Here is a 17,142-nt window from a genome sequence, read left to right as displayed (position 1 = left end):
CTGCACTTTATAATCTCTGCTAAAGTCCACTCCTTGTGCCACTCAGATCCACTTGGCTTGTAAAAGTTCTAGAGACAGTTTCTTCAGGGTTCTACCAATGCCCAGAGCTGTGTGTTTTGAAAGGTGTCTAACTTCCCATTGCTGGTGATGTGGCTTTGCTCCAGAATCCTAGGATTCTTCATTGTGATTTTCATGTTAGAGTTGGCCATAAACTTCACACAGTGTCATCCCGGGACCCCACAGATTCCTGTAAACCCATAAGGTCTGCTGTCCTCTGGCCCAAATGATAAGGCTACCTGTGCTGACCTGGACCTGCTACAGAAAAAGCTAGACTGAATTCTAAATTTGCCTCTTTTTAGCCACATAACCTTGGGCAAATCAGGTCACCCCTCTAAGTCCTTATCTGCCTCACAGGGCTGTTATAAAGTTCAACCCCTTGATCCTATTCAGGAGTCTTTTTTCTTGTACCTTGGGATTGACATACGTGAGAGAGGAAGCTGGGCTGGGTAGCCACCGTGCTGTGGGGGTTGGGGTATCTGGCACAGTAGGGCCCAGGTAAGGCCGGGCCTCCAGCAATTGTATGTAGGCTGTCCCTGGGGACAGAGCAAGGCTTTGGGTAAAGTGACTGTTTTCCAGTGAGGTCAATATCTGGGGAAGCACTCAGCTCCAGGCTGCCTGTCGCCAATATTTCCAGCACTTGGGGCAATGAGTGCTTCAGTATTAAGGGAGGAAGTGCCATCGGGATGGTACATCGCAGTGCTCACTGCAACAACCATTTCCCCCCCATATGGTCTTCTTCACCCTCTACCTTTTGCATCAGAAGAAGTAGAATAACAAAGCAGATGTCCAAAGTTATCCTGCTGATTCCCTTCTGAAACTTATACTGAAAAAATAGAAAATATACCTACCTAAGTTTCCTTGTAATGTAAATACCCTAAGTGCTTAAGGGCCATTGACCTGCCAATTGATTTTATATGCTTTGTAAATATGAGGCACTAAAGAATTATTTGTTGCACAAGCAAGTGAAGAGATTACTAAGTGCCTACTGCATACACTGCATACTGCATACCTGTGGTCAATCATGCCCATAACCACGACCAATGGTGAAGAGCTGAAATTAGATTTAGAAACCATCCAAATGGAATTATTTGATGATCTCCCCTTCCCTGGGTAGAATGTAAACATGAAGAGAATTGAATTTGGAAAAAGTGGGGCTGGCTGCTTTGGTGGTTATTCACAAGCTGTGGGGACTGGGGCGACGTATGTAACCTCCCTGAGCCTTGGTCCTTCTATCTATTCAGTGCGATGACTGCCCTGTCTTCCCCACAGTGCTCTTGTGAGAGTTAAGCTAAAATATTAGTAGCTGAAACATTGACAGCTATAAAACATTACGCAGACATGGGGTATTTACTATTAGCAGTAGTACTACTACTGCTAGGAATAACACTAGTAGTACCCTTGCTAGTCATCACAATAAGCAGGAGTGCATCGGGGAACATTAAAGTGGCTAAAAGTGAAAGGAAAAGAGCAGAGATCTTGCCTAAGTAACTATAAATGATGAACTTAAAAAAAATCAGCATGCAGATGTATATTCCTGGCAGATGACTTTGAGGCCATTTATTATGTCTTAGGTTGTGTACTAGGACTAAAATAAAAGAATGGTTAAAATCCTGATTATTTGGTTAAACATATATTTATTATATTAAATTAAAACCTTTCCAGTGTCTTCTTTTATATCTTTTTTATCATTCACAGCTTCTGTTTCTTTTAAGTACCATATAATGAGGCTGATTGTGAAAAGGGTGTTTTTCTGGTGTTCATTTTTATCAATCTCAGTTAACTGCTCAGAGGTGAGTGTCCCATGCCTGTGTCACGGTACATTATTTCTTTAAGTCGCACTGTTAAGGCTGTGGATTTGTTATCACTGAACATAAAATACCTTCTATTGGGAGGAACTGTTTTATGTCCTCACACAAAGACCTTATGCCATGCAATAGCAAGTAACAGTAAAAATCATTGTTCCAAAAATACTTTTTTGACCTGAAGCATAGACGGTTGTTAAATGGTCAGTATTCCAAATGTTTTCTTGTTATCTTGTGGGTGTTCAAATCAGACTCATTTAAACTGTATGTTGTGTGATGGAGCTATAAAGAAAACAGTATATATATAAATCATTCATTGCCGTGTGTCTGGATTACTAAAGGAAAATTTCTCGAGTCACCTTTTCTGTCCTTGACCATGTTTCTCCCTCTTGTCCTGAGACACAGAAATCAGGTGGGAAGACAGAGCCCATCAGTTCAAGTTACAAGTTGGTAAGATGTCTTCAGCCACAGAAATACATCGGAACATGCCTATTTTCTCAATTTGAATCCCTTCAACCTAAACATTCCCGGAAAAAGAAATGTGTTCAGCCCAACTCAGGTTCATCACCTACAATGAACAAAAGCAACACAAGAGGCTCAAAAGTGGGAAATAAATGTTCTTATCCTCAGGACCTCAAAACCTACTAAATGAATAATAAATAACTGCAGAGAATGGCAGGATGAGGAGTGCCTCAGAGGGATTTTAAACTAGTTGATGGGTTCAAGGTGGAAGGAGATGTTAATTTATACTGTGTGAAGTGGGGGTGGGGTGATCTGGGGAAATTTCTTAGAGGAAATAGAGTTTGGGATACACCCAAGGAGGCATCTTTAACCTTTTTTTGTGCTTATCGCCTTGTTCCAGAATAATGTTTTGAAATGTATAAAATAAAACACAATACATTATAATGGAAACCAATTTTATTGAAATATGAAAAAATTGTGAAATCATAAGTACACTTCTTTATTAAAGCATTAAACAAAATATTCTCATTGCAAGTGTAAGAACTATTGTACTTTTTGAAGTAGCGATGAACATAAGTGATAATTCAAGATATCTGCAGCAACCGTAATGTGATATGTATATATCTGATTTTTATTTGTTACCAAGTAGCATGTACTTCTAATAGTGTGTTGCCCAGATTCCTAATAGAAGGAAATGTTACATTTCGGTTAGAAGTTAATGAAAACAAATATGCCATTTTTCTTTAAGCCAAGTTCACAAATCCCCTTAATTTTATTTCTGGGCACTTTGGGGATCTGTGGAGCACAGATTAAGAAATGCTGGCCTAAGGGGATGAGTAAACATTAATAGGGACATAGAGAAAGAGGAGAGAAATGAGAGAGGGGGACCTCCCAGGTAGAACTACCTGAGCAAAGACCCAGGGACAGGGCAGTAGAGGGAATGTTTATGGAGTAGTTAGGCATGGCTGGGGGTGTGTGTGAGTGTGTGTGAGTGTGTGTGAGTGTGCACTATGTGGGGTAGGATAAGATAGTGATGGATAAATAGCAAAAGGAGACGGTGAAGCATGAGAGAGGAGAAATTGGATCAGTGGGAGCCATCAGTGATGTCTTTCAGCAGGCAACTGACACAGGTATGTTTGTTTTAAGAAAGCAATTTGAAGAATAATGGGAGTTGGGTTAAAAAGGCTGGAAGCAGGGAGCCTTTTAGTAGTTTATTGTATTGGTCAGGACAAATGTATTGGGAGCTTGAAGTGATTCGGTGGAAGCGGAAAAGAGAAGACCTAGGGAAGAGACAATGGACAGGCAGAGTGAAAGGACTTGGCAAATGAATGAACAGGGTAGGTAATGGGGGGGAGGGAGCTGATTCTAAGTGTTTAACTTGTATAGAGAAGGTGTCAGACAGGGGAAATGAACCAAAACAGAGAGCACAGCCAGATGGCTAAATCTGGGGCAAAAGAATTATAAATTTTGTTTGGACACACAACGGTCCCTTGACTTTCGAATGCACTCTGTTCTGGAGACCGTTCAAGGTCTGAAATGTTCGAAAACCGAGGGATCCACAGCCGAGAGCTGGGCCTCAGGATCTTGCCCTCAGCGGAAGCCGTGTGGCGTGTTCAAATTCCGAGGCGTGTTCGAAAACCGAAGCATTTACATCCAGGTTTACGGAGCTTGTAAACTGAAGTGTTTGTCAATGGAGATGTTCGAAAACCGAGGTACCACTGTATTGAAATTTTGAGGTATTTATAGGCTATTCTTGTGAAATGCTCAGCAGGGAGTGGGGATGTGGGTCTAGAACTTGGAGACAAGTTCAGGGCTAGAGATATAGATTTGGTAATTATAAACAACAACAACAACAAAAACAAGGGAGTGAAAGAAACTGCCAAAGAGCAAGGGTGCAGAAGGTGAAATCTGCTTGAGTTCTCAGACTGCACAAACTATGTTCCAAGAAGAGTTGCTTAGTAATTTTGCACATCTAGTTCTTGCATTTTCAGTTCCACAAAGTGAAAAATGTGTTATGTTTCAGATATTTTACTTCCTTAAAGAACTACAAGACATTGGCCTTCTTTCAACAAAATATTTCTAGTAGAGAAGCGGACATACAGACAAATACTAATTAGCATCGTAAGTGCAATAACAGAACTATGAACACAGAAAAGGCTGGCACAGAGAAGTGGATACTACACCTAAGGTGGGGGTTAGATAGGAAGGCCTCGTAGAGAAAGTGGCATCTGATCTGGGTGGGAAAAGCATTTTGAGTAGTGAGAATGGAATGGGCAGAAGCCTGGTGTGTTCAAGAAATTAGTTTCTTTTAGTTGTTTCTTATGATCACTCCTCTACTTACATCATACAAAAAGATTTGAATATTTCCAAGACTTGAAGTCCTGTCGCATTGAGACTAACCTTTCTCTTCATCTTAATCTTTAAAGAAGGACCCTCAAATTCAGCCATGAAACCACACTATACTTGTGGACCCTTCTGGAGAAAGAATCATTTGATGTGAAAGCTGAGAAGGAATTTATCTGCTGAGATGGGCTCCCCATGGTCAACTGAGGGCCCACATTTTATAAATAATAAGAGCCTAGTGGCCATGTGCTGACAATGGCTTCTCAAGCACCCTGTATACCAGCAAAAACCTCAGACTGAATTCTCTGCTTCCTGCACTATGCCAAACTTGTTTAGGCCATTGGAGTCAACAACTGCAGGGAAAACCTGGTTTCATCTTTTTAACAAGGGGCTGAGACCCACCCCATCCGATCAGAACTGTGCAATTCGCATAAACAGACACAACTGAGAACCTGGGAGGGAACTTTTGCTATGAAATGTGGCCTCCCCTTTGTCTCGATGGAAGACAATTTAGGTTGCTACCTGAATCTGTGTCTTCCAGGCTGCAGCTCCATTTTGCTCAATTAAATTAATTTTGGTTTACACGCTTAATCCAAATCTTTTCAGTTGAAATTTAGCTCCACGTTCTCTGGTTTTGTTCTTTTAAATAAGGAGATGATTCAGCAATCATCCTTTGTCCAAAAAAAGAGTATTCAGTAAGTGTAAAATTAAAAGCAATGCCATGTTTCATGGCACATAATTTATCCAAAGTCCTCTGTGTCCCAGACCATTTTTTTGTCTCCAGATTATGTTCATAATAATTTGTATCCTTTCATGAAAATTAAGGCCTCGTTAAGAGCCCATATTTTCAACTGAAGCATGTCAGGACTGTTCATGATATGTCCCAGCTGGTTAAGCTTAGTTTCATAGCAGAGCCACTGAGCAGTATTTGTCAGATAGATGAATAATTTTTAAATATAAAAAATCCCATCATGAAATCATCACAATTGTTTTATTTTTGCTACTTTATATCTTTATACTATTGCATCAAGACAGCATTTTTTTCTCCACTTCTTTCTGGGCTGTGGCTCTAAATCATACTTCCTGGAGTCCTCACACATACCTACCAAGGATGACAGAAGATATTCTAAAAACAAACAAAAAAACAAATCAGAAAGACTCTAAGCACAACAACAAAGTCCTGCTTTCATTTGCAGTCAAACAAATGAAATTTGTTTTCATATTTAATTCTGAACTTTAACGAGGAATGATTTTTCCCCCCTTCATCTTCTCAGTTACCCCAGAACTGCAAGAGCCATATACAGCTCCAGGGGGAGAAAACTGGATAGGACCATTTGACTGAAAGCTCATGTTCAAGGTCAAGAGGAAAGAGCTGGGGCACTGAGCAGAGGGGTCAGGAATAAATGAAAGGTGAAGACAGAGAGAGACCAGAGAAGAGGGCCTCAACTATAGACCGAGAGGAGTCTCAAGGAGGAAAACGAGTGTTGCAACAACTTCCAGACTTCATGTATAGGCCTATCTATCTAAAAAGATATATAAATTATATGTCAGGCATTTTCCTGTTTAGGAAAGACCAATTCACACAATGCCAATACTCTATGCTTAGAAGATACACAGGAGTGGAATAAATATCTATTTTGGCACAAAGATTCTGTTGTACTTTGTACTTTCTTATACATATTACGGGATTTGAGAGGAGGAACTAGCTTTCTCCAGGGAATTCAAGGACTACCTAGAAACGGACCTCAGCTCCTCACTGAGCCCCCTTCATCTAAAATGCTAAAGAAGTGGTCGCACATAAGTAGAACCAGCAGAAGCCTGGCTTAGCTTACTATTGTCTCCTGCCTTAAATGGATTGATGAAATAATTAACTTTTTGTTGAGTTATGCAGTGTCCTCTGTGTCCCGCATTCCGTGTAGGGGCTGAGGGAACAAGGCTGAGGGAAAACAGAAGCTTTCCTTGAGGAGCTGAGGGCATGTGGCATGTAAACAATACCCACTAACCTTCTGCCCACTGCAAAGAAGAAAAAAAACCCCCAAACCAGATTCTAAAGTCTTTAGGAGGTGATTGGCTTTTTACTAGTGGGATGTGTAGCTAAAAAGTCTCAGATTTGTAAAAAATATCGGTGCAAATTCTCCTGAGGCTGAGATGAGGCCCATATCTACTCTTTGGGTCTTAAATTTTATTAAACAACTTTTCTCTGACAATTGGATTTTATACCAGAGGCCCCTTTAAATCCAAAGTCTAGAAGTCTGACATTTCTGGAAGATGATGGCAGCTACAGATTTAGTTGGAGTCATTTATTTTTCTTTCTACGGACCAGTACCACTGGAGAGACCCCCACTTACCCCCACTTGTTGGCAGGTATAGCAGTGAACACACAGTTTTGATCCCCACTTCCAGGCTCAGAATGAGGCTCCTCTATCTATTTAGTCTTCCCTAGCATGCCCTATCCATTACTATGGCCTTCTTAAACGTTAGATCCGATTAAGCAATTCTCAGGTTCTCCAGTGGAGAAAGACCTGACGTTCTTAGCATGGCCTCTGTGCTCTCTACAGTCTGTCTCTGCAGCGTCACCTCCTTACCCAGTGGCCACCCCGGGGTTTCTGAACACACCGCATGTGCACTTTCACCACCATCGTGTTTGCTCTTGCTGTTCCCTCCACCTGGAATACACTTCTCTCAGGCTGTTAAACAGGTCAGGCAGTTAAAGTCCTAGTCATCTCTCAACACCTGATTTGCATATTGCAAGTCTTTTTGAAGAGCCTTCATGATTTTCTTTCTTGGTATTAACAACTTCTTTCTCTAGGCTTTCATAGCACTTTACCTCCCATAACATTGACGTTGCAGGCATTGAACCAAGTAGTAGAAAGTAGTGTTCGGCACAATGAAAGTGCTCAGTAAATATTAGCTATCAGTTTTCTTTATCACATAATGTCTAAAGAAAAATTTCTACATATGTGTAATATATAAATACTCCTCCACTTGTCTGTAAGATCTTTAAGAAGAAGAAGAGACACTAACTTACTCATTTTAGTGCTTAGAGCCTTAGACTTGTGCCTTGTTACCTAGGAGAAGTGTAAAAGGCATTTATTGAAACACTGAATGAATCTGTTACTAGAATCTAGAAAAGAAAATATTGAGTGGAATACGTTTTGACCCTGCTATGCGCCAAGGCATTCTTTAAGGCTTTATATACTTTATCCAGTCCTGAAAACCACCTTGTGCAACATATATTGATCTCACTTTACACAGGAGGAAATTGAGACTCAGGGAATTTAAATAATGTACTTTAAGTCAGAGCTAGACTTGGAAACTGTTTTATTTCTGTCTCCAGCTCCCAGATTCTTTCTCCTATGTTACCCTGATGCTCAGAGATGTCACACTGTTCCCAAGGGTGCTAAAATGTGGACACACGAATGGCTTTTAACAGAGATTACTATTACAGTTCTCAGAACGATTACCGGCAATTAAAAAAGAAGCGCATCATTTCAACCCAGTTAAGTTTCTAGATTTTCCCCCCAAAGATGTCTCTACCCCCTTTGAAATATGCCTTTCAAATGGACCATAAAATAGCATTTATTTATAAATTCCCATGGGAACAAATCAAACTTTGAGATAGTAACATGAATGAGTGTATGTTGTCAGAGGACCCTAGATGTTTATAAATCCTTTAATTACCATTTCCAATGCTAATGTATATACTTTAATTAGAGATGTGTAGTAGGCTTCTCTGTTAAAAAAAACACACAACACCAACAAAACTGAAACCATATGGATGTTGCCTCATTTTCATCTGAGACCTTCCAGGGACTGTAAACCTTAAAGTGATGTTGGAACCCAGCACTTTTCCATCTGCCAAGAAAGGTGAGAACAATAAGTCTTTGTGCAAAGGCTGAATATGCATGAGAGTTGTAGCCCTAAACTACTCTTTGCTTCCACATGCCTGTGCCCCACTTTGCTTTGACTAATTATATAATCTGCAAAGCAAGAAAGCCAAGTGGTATCTACCCATCTTGCTGATTCTATGGTTTGGAGCAGGGATGCTTTCGGTATGAGGCAGCTTTTAATTTGCCTTAAATTTGGAACTATAAGCAATAGGAGTTTCCTAGGAGAAAAAAAACCTATTGAGAAGACCAGAAAAAGGGAAAGAGAGGAAAGGATTCAGTGGATTGTGGTAAAGCAGAAACAGCTCAGGCTCTGGGTTGGATTTTTGGCTTGTCGCTTACTCTGTGGCTGACCTTCAGCAAGGTTTCACCTGCTCGGAAGCTCAGTTTCCTCATCTGTATTGGGGATAATAACCCCTTCTACCAGGTGACCGGGAGATTTAGAGATGATGGGTATAAAGTGCCTAATACCTAGGAGGCACGTGAGGAATACTTGACATAGTTATGACAGCTTTGGCTTTTTATTGAGAGAGCTTGTCCTTTAGCAGTGTGAGGTCCTGAAAGGCATCAGGATTCAGGACAAATCGGATTCACATTGATGATAGCTCTCTCAGTATATATTTCTTATTTCTTTGCCCTTCGCATGTCCCTGGCTTTCCTCAGGTTAAATTAATGTTCCCCACTCACCCTTATCAGCCCCTCTCTTTTGTTTTTTCTTTTTCATTCTTTTAGACAACTCAAAATAAAGTGGCAGAGCTGGTCAGACCAAGTAGTTACAGGCAGGCTTTGTTTGGAAATCAAAAATGATCTTTTTCCTTTGCCCTGCCCAACTTTTCTCCTCTGGTCTTTTCACTCTCTCCACGTCAGTAATAAAACCTATTGTGGGTCAGATCAACAAATGCATCACCTTGACACTTTTGTGAGTGAAGACATAGATTTGAATAACAGACTTAGCCCAAACGTCTTCCTGGGGGTATCCAGTTCTGTTATTTACAAACCAATAGCTATACCAGAAAACACCTGATGGATACCTCCCCCAAATTGAGTATAATTCTTATAGATGTGAAGCGAGGAGGCGACTTTCTTGAGGGATTCATTAGACTTTGATTAGCTTCCAATGCATTTGTTCTGAACTACATGAAGGATTTCCCCCAGGCCAGACTGGGATTGCCAGCTGTGACAGAGATGGACATTTAATTTTTGTGTGATTGGGTTGTCAGCGCTGGACGTTTGTCATTTGAGATTTCTTTTTCACTCCTTTCACCCAAATCTACTCCTAACAAGGGAAATCTTAGAAAATAAGGTAGATTAAAAATTGATTACGTGGAGTGTGTCCTGGGTTGTTTTCTGCTTCATCTTACTTAGTGGAAATCATGATTTTGGAGCCAGCAATTAAAATTCCTGACTATGCTACAGGCAAAGCTCGCATTGCTCACAAAACACCCCGCAGTCCCATCCCATCTTTTAGAGAGGACTTAGTAGCAGCCTGTTCAGTGAGGCACATACGCGTTCATTACCTTTATAAAACACTCGCAGGAATTTGGTGTCCAAGGCAGTCCTGCTAGTAGTTTCCAGCTACACATTTCTACAGAAGAACAAAAGACAGCCTGTCCTGTGTTAGACTTGTGTTTTAGTCTTTTCTGTTCCCTGGATAATTTTCTAAATTTAGTCTTTTACACCGACTCTTGTAATAAACGCATCAGTTAGCAACCTGCTCCTACTGTGTGGTACGTCACTGTCCTTGGGGTCAGAGCTGTTTGAAGAATGTATTGTCTAAGCTGGCGTCTGTTCCCTTACGCTCCGTTCATGCGACATTTCAGCTAAGATACAGATTCTGACTTTCATGCTGCTGTACAGAAGGTCAGCTGAGGTCTGTGTTACTCAAACTGAATTTCTCAAAGGCAAACTGGGCAGGGGCAATGCTGGACGTGTTGTTTTAATGTTCTTTCTGGCTTTCAGCTTGAGTAATCTCATGTCAGATGTTTGGTGAAGTATTTCAGTTTGGATTCATATTTTTTTCAGATTAGACTATGCCTCAAAGAACTTTTACATCTGTGACTCAGTTTGGAACCCTTTGTGTAGACATGGCTTGGACGGAGGCTCACCCAATGTGCTCTGGGCCTGGAAATTTGAAACGATCACTCCCTCACGCTTCCCACTGCCCTGGTATTGGTCTACTTTGCTTCTGAGCTCTGTGTTGAGACATTCTCAGTCATACTACTTCTCTTCAATTTCAGTGCTCAGATTAGGTTGGTCTAGTTAGAACGGAGGTGCTCTACTAAATCAATATAATTTTTTTTCTTCTGCATACTCCCCTTTATTTCTTTTCTTTTTTTTAAATTTTATTATTGTTTAAAATATTACAGATGTCCCTTTTTTTCCCCAATGACCCCTTCCACCCCATTCCTTCCCCCTCCCCAGTCCCTCTCCCACCATTGTCCGTGTCCTTGGGTTGTGCATATATGCACATAAATTCTTTGGTTACTCTCTCCCCCTCCACCCACCTGCCCTCCTCCATCCTTCTCATCTATGCTTCCATGTCATTGAATCTGTTCTGTTCATCAGTTTATTAAGTTCTTTAGTTTCCACGTATAAGCAAGATCATGTGATATTTGTCTTTCGCTGCCTGGCTTATTTCACTTAGCATAATATTCTCCAGGTCTATCCTTACTGTCCCAAAGGGTACGAGATCCTTCTTCTTTACAGCTGCTTAGTATTCCATGGTGTGAATGTCCCACAGCTTTTTATCCACTCATCTACTGATGGGCACTTGGGCTGTTTCCAGATCTTAGCTATTGTAAACTGTGCTGCTATGAACATCGGGGTGCATATATCCTTTCTGATGAATGTTTCAGGATTCTTAAGATACATTCCTAGGAGTGGAATCACTGGGTCAAATGGCAGCTCCATTTTTAATTTTTTGAGGAACCTCCATACTGTTTTCTATAGTGGCTGCACCAGTCTGCATTCCCACCAGCAGTGTACTAAGGTTCCCCTGTCTCCACACCCTCGCCAGCACATGTTGTTTGTTGTAAATCAATATAATTTTGATCTTGCTTGTTGGAGGCTCTCCAGGTAGAATATAAATGTACAATAGTTGACTCAGTCAACAACCATATCGATGCCCACAGGGTTTATGTATCTGTATCATGTGCTCTAGGGCCTAATAAAGAATCCAGTTTGGCTCCAGTCTCAGTCTTCAAGAGGAAAAGCGATTGACCAATTTAGCAAAAATGTGATACAATGTAAGCACACAACACAAAGAACATCCATGGATGCACCGAAAGAACACATGAGGATGTTATGGGTGAGCCTTTGCATATTTTTGCTTCACAGGGAGTTGCTGCTAGTGATGTAGTGGAACGAGCACTGTGCCTACAAAAGGAAGGTCCTAGTCATGGCTTTTCCACTCACTAGTTGTGACCTTCTATAAATCATTTAATATTTCTTAAACTCAGATTAGATGTCTGTCAATGAGCACATTTTACTGGGTAATTTCAAGGACTCCTTCTAGTCTAAAAAATCCTGTGATTCTCATAAAGGGATGTTTTATTTGATTGAGATATTTCATTTGGCACCTAATTCTGTACAGGTGTCTTAACTCAGAGTATTTTGGTTCTTGTAGATTTAATGCACGGAATTTGTCAGTCTATTAATGTACCTTGCAGTGAACTGCATGCCTGTGTATCTACCTGCTCTCACATTTATAATATATATTACATCTTTTTAATGTATATCATGAGAAATGCCAGGGGACCTAAATGAAATATTACTATTGTTGCATTCATTTTTACCAACTATGTCAGGCTAGATGAATTAAATAAGGAAGGATGTGTGCTACTGAAACTACATTTACCATGTACTCAGGTGTCTGTGTACTGCATAAACACAGACATTGAATATGCTTTGGATTTTCTTTACCAAGAGCCGGAAAAGTTCCTAATTTGAAATAAATAGAAAATCAAATGGATGATTTGACTTTTAAACGTGAGGCTGAGCTATTGTTACAGCGCCCATTGTCTCTGTCGGGCAGCACAGCTGGGGACTCCTCAGCTCCTTTTGTCCAATACCTGGAGATTGAGCAGGTGAGAGGGGGTGAGGGAGATGTGAGAGCACAGGTTCTGAGGTTATAAATAGTGGTGGGAATGGTGAACTGAGGACCAAGAAGCCTACGGAGACTCCTGAGGATAGGAAAGCCAGGGACCTTTCATCCCCAGCTCTGTATACCCTTCAGAGCTTTTCACTTTTCCCCTTCTCTCTGTCCTTTTATTTCCCCTGCGAGCTGTTCAGACAACTTCTCACCTTACTTCTCTACACAGGCACTACAATGTTTTTTTGGAAATCTCACTTTAACATGAATATTTCCAGATTTGAATAGTAAGTCTCCACATCAGAAAGAAGTCTGCTGTGAGACTTTTATTCTAGAAGACTCTGAAAGGACTTGGGAGGCCAGGGCTGGCGAGCAGGACATGGATTTCCAGTTCGGGAAGTGACACTGAAGCTTCTCATTTGCAGCTCTCGTCCTAGGCTGTCATTTAAAAAATGACTTGGTGATGTCAGAATGTTTTTGTTTTGCTTTGCTTTTTAACTTTATTTTTAAATTGTGAAATAATTTATATAGAATAAAGTACATAAGTCATAATCTCTATAATTACACACACGTATTCCTTATAATGACCATTAATAAAGATTTAGAATATCCTCAGCATCCCAGCAGACTATTTTATGATCCCACCTGGCAATAAATTTATCAATTTGTAATTCTTAATCTCTCACAACATGTTTAGAAGGAGGCCTATAGTTGTTTAATTCACAAACATTGCTTAAAAAAAATACCCCCCCAATAGCTTCATTTTAAGGAGCAAACCCAAGCCCTAGAAAACTTACTCGGATAACATTTAAAGTGTGGGGTCATAGTCCCTCATTATTTCTAGACAGTTCCCAAGGAAACTATTGCCATGATCTACAGGTATCTTTTTCTTGAGGGTCATTGCAAGCCACAGTAGAGTTTCGGCAGTCTCATTTACAATCACACTCATCCTCAATAGCCATATTTGTGGCTTCTTGTGTAATGAGGTGATTTATCATGGTATGTCAGCCATAGAGAGTTCAGTATAAATGAATTTGGTTCCTTAAAAAAAAAAGTATTTATATCTAAACACTTTTACAATAATCTGACATTGCCCTTTAAAGGTAAGCACATATTATGTGATTTGCATATGAAGAAACCAGGCATTACTCTTACTTGACTGACTGTCAGCTCTAGCAGCTGCACCTGGTAGTCCCCAGGTCTGTCATTGTTTCCATGATAGAGCTCATTTTTCAAGGGTTAATAACATAGACCTTAACATTCACTTTGGGTTGAAACTTGGCAACCACTATGAGTATATAGCCTACGGAGCTGATTTTAAACAAAAATGGTTTAAATTGATTTACCCTTTTCAAATTAGAGTATGTCAAAATAATGGTACTTTGCACCAGTTCTAATGCTTTACATTTATTTAATGCAAAAATTTGTAAGCTATTATTCCCAGGTAGTGATTTGGGGATGCCAGCTAGCGGACTAGTTAAATAAAGATTGGTTTCCATTGAGAATCCCAAAAAAACCCTGCAAACTTTGACTATTTTTCTTTTATAATATTATTGCTGTTTTAAAGAAGAAACATTACTGGCCTTACCTTCAATAGGGGAGAGCAGTTGTGAAGTAAATGCACTTTGGAAAGAAAGGTAGGAATAAAGTGTTGGCAATCATGTTTAGCTTTATAGCATTCTGAGCCCAGGATGGGTTCTTCTCCACTCAGCCCCTCTGAGGGGTATTTGAACTAGGCTAAGCTAGGCGTGTTTAGTTATTCATGGCCTTTAGCTTCTCAATCTTAAAAACTCCACATAAAAAGAAGGGAATATTTGCATTCCCACTATGGTACATATTTTTGCTACTCTTTTCAAATGTACATTTTTATTTTATCTACATTTATTAAAAATATGAACTCTTCCATTCTCCTTACTGAGCCAACAGAACTTAAAACTCCACATTCACTTCTTTCTTTTTAAAAATTACTCAGATGTCAGCACATTTGTATATTTAATGTACAGCTACATTCTAAAGAAAAAAGTGCTTCTGGGCCATTTCCATACTGAAGCCAGCTTCTCAATGAAGGGAGAGCTGGACTAATGAGGACATCATACTGCCAATTTTAAACTTTGATCAATTTTTAACAGAGCATGATAAAGACAGAAATTTGGAAAGGAAGTTCTTGCATATGTGAGACACTGAGACTGGATTATCACGTGTCAAAAGATGCAACTTCCTTCTTGTATTGTACAAAGACGTGGCTGAGAGTGAGAAAAGATCTAAAGTAGTTAGTAACACAGCATGGTCTGTAAAAAATTAGAGACAAGAGGCTGGAGGAATATCCTCTAGAAACAGCAAGGTGGAAACAGATGAAATTGTATCAGCCTTAGAATCAGGCACTTTTGGATTCAAATGATCTTACATTTCTTAGACCATTTGTACAACCTCAAGCACGTTAATTATTCTTGCTGATTCTTAGCCAGGTGTTAATTGTGACTGTCTTTCAGTGTTTTTGTAAGAATTAAAAATCATGTGTGTAAAGCATTTGGCATATAGTTGTTGCTCAATAAATGATGAGTGGTATTATGATGGTATAATTGTAAGGATTTAAAAAGTGAACCTTTTAAGTCATGGAAAGTTTCTGCCAGTCACATTACCTCCTTTTGAGAGGTCTCAAACTATACTTGCATTTACAGTTTTCTTGGTACTGACTTTTTCAGAAATCTCAACAATTTCACTGTATGACCCTCACACCCAGAAGAGGACACTTTACACAAAGTGGTCTATAAAATTGTCAAGAGGTATAATGATGCCCGAAGAGGTATCCATGGTATCTATACACTTGAGGCCGCACCAATCAATCTGGCCCTCTCTTATGAGAAGTTTAAATTCTAGTCCTAGAAACAATGATAGGGCAAAAGAGGGTAAAAGCAGAGAGACAAATAGAGAGAAGGCAATGAGCTTGAAAGACAAGTAGAGAGAGGCCATAATATGGTGATAGTACATGAATCAGTTGTGGCAAAAGCCAGAAAGCAGAATCATTATAAACGGCTGGGCCACAATAATGATGGAACAGTTGAGCCATGAGCAATACGAATGTCTTCTGGAGGGGCAACGCTATGAGGCATGAGGCACTGTGAGTGTTCTTTGCTTGAGTTACTATAGCATCTAGAATGATATTCCAGTTCTCTCAAGGTTTGACTCTATGTTTCCTTTATGGGGAACATGTATAAGAGACAGAGAATTCCTGTCTTATTTCCCAGGTATGCTACAATCACTGAGGTGATTTGAGTGTGTCGTCTGAAAAAGCTCAACAAATACATTGCTTGATCTGTAGATCCAAGTCAACCTAGAGAAAGGGCCCTAAGGTATTTTTCCTAGAATGAAAGTAAAGCTATGGAGTGTGAAGCAGTGTGGTGTTTGTGGGAAACTGCAAAAGATTTAGTGTTTCTTGGACATAAAATACGAGTGAGGGAAAAGTGAGGCATGAAACTGGAGAGGTCAGCAGGGGCAAGGCCTTTAAGGCAAAATATGAAATGTGGAGGAGCTTGGAAACTATCCTATAGCTGAGGGAGCCGTTAAAGGATTTTTAAGAAGGAGATATATGGTTAGACTTTCTTGTAGGCAGATCACGCTGGCAGTTTTGTGGAAGATACTTTGAGGATGACAAGGTTAAATAAAGGGAGGCAGACTTGGAGACTTAAGTAGACTAATTTCTCATTACCAGGGCTTTAAATAAAGGAGCAGCAGTAGGAATGGGGAGGAGGGTATGGTATTCAACAACATTTTAATTGGCTAAGGCAGAAATACTTGGTTAATGTAGAGAATGCAGTAGGCAGTCAATAATAAATTCCTAAGTTTCTAATTTGGGTGTCTCAGGGGATTTGGTGATACCCATTTAGAAAGAGAACAGGAGATAGATTCAGGAAATGATAAATGCATTTCGGACATGCTGTTTATGACGTCTACAGGACAAGAAAGAGAAGTTTAGGATGCAGTTATATGTATGAATCAGAAGTTCAGAGAAGTGAGTGCTAGAAGTAGGGAACATATCCACTTGTGGGTGGTATTTGGAGTCACAGTGACAGGGGAGGACTAGATTCAGAAGGTGAAGAAACACTACTAAAAGGGCAGACAGAGGAAGAGGAGTCCACGTTAAAAGGAGAGAAGGCATAGCCAGAGTCTTATGAAGAACATTAGGAGAGGACAGAGTTTCATCAATGAGGAAGCAATGATCAAGTCAGCGTGGCAACGAAACGCAGAAAGATGACTACTGAAACGAGCACTTTCCATAGAAGGGAGGGTTTCAGGGATGTTGCAATGTAGCTGTGAGTGCAGTGAATGGATGCTGCTCTTTGGGAAAGTTTAGCTGGAGATGAGGTGTGGGTGAAGAGAGGCTGGGTCATAGCTGAGGGAGATGGGGGGGTCAAGGGACATACCGAATCAAGAGAATTTTCATTTCAAATGATGGGAGCAGCTTGAAGATGTCTATAGGCTGGAGAGGAGACAGGAGGGA

Source organism: Miniopterus natalensis, chromosome 9 (genome assembly GCF_054644295.1).
Source record: "Miniopterus natalensis isolate mMinNat1 chromosome 9, mMinNat1.hap1, whole genome shotgun sequence".
Lineage (NCBI taxonomy): Eukaryota > Metazoa > Chordata > Mammalia > Chiroptera > Miniopteridae > Miniopterus > Miniopterus natalensis.
The sequence above is the reverse complement of the archived record's forward strand: the minus strand, read 5'-3'. Positions refer to the sequence as shown.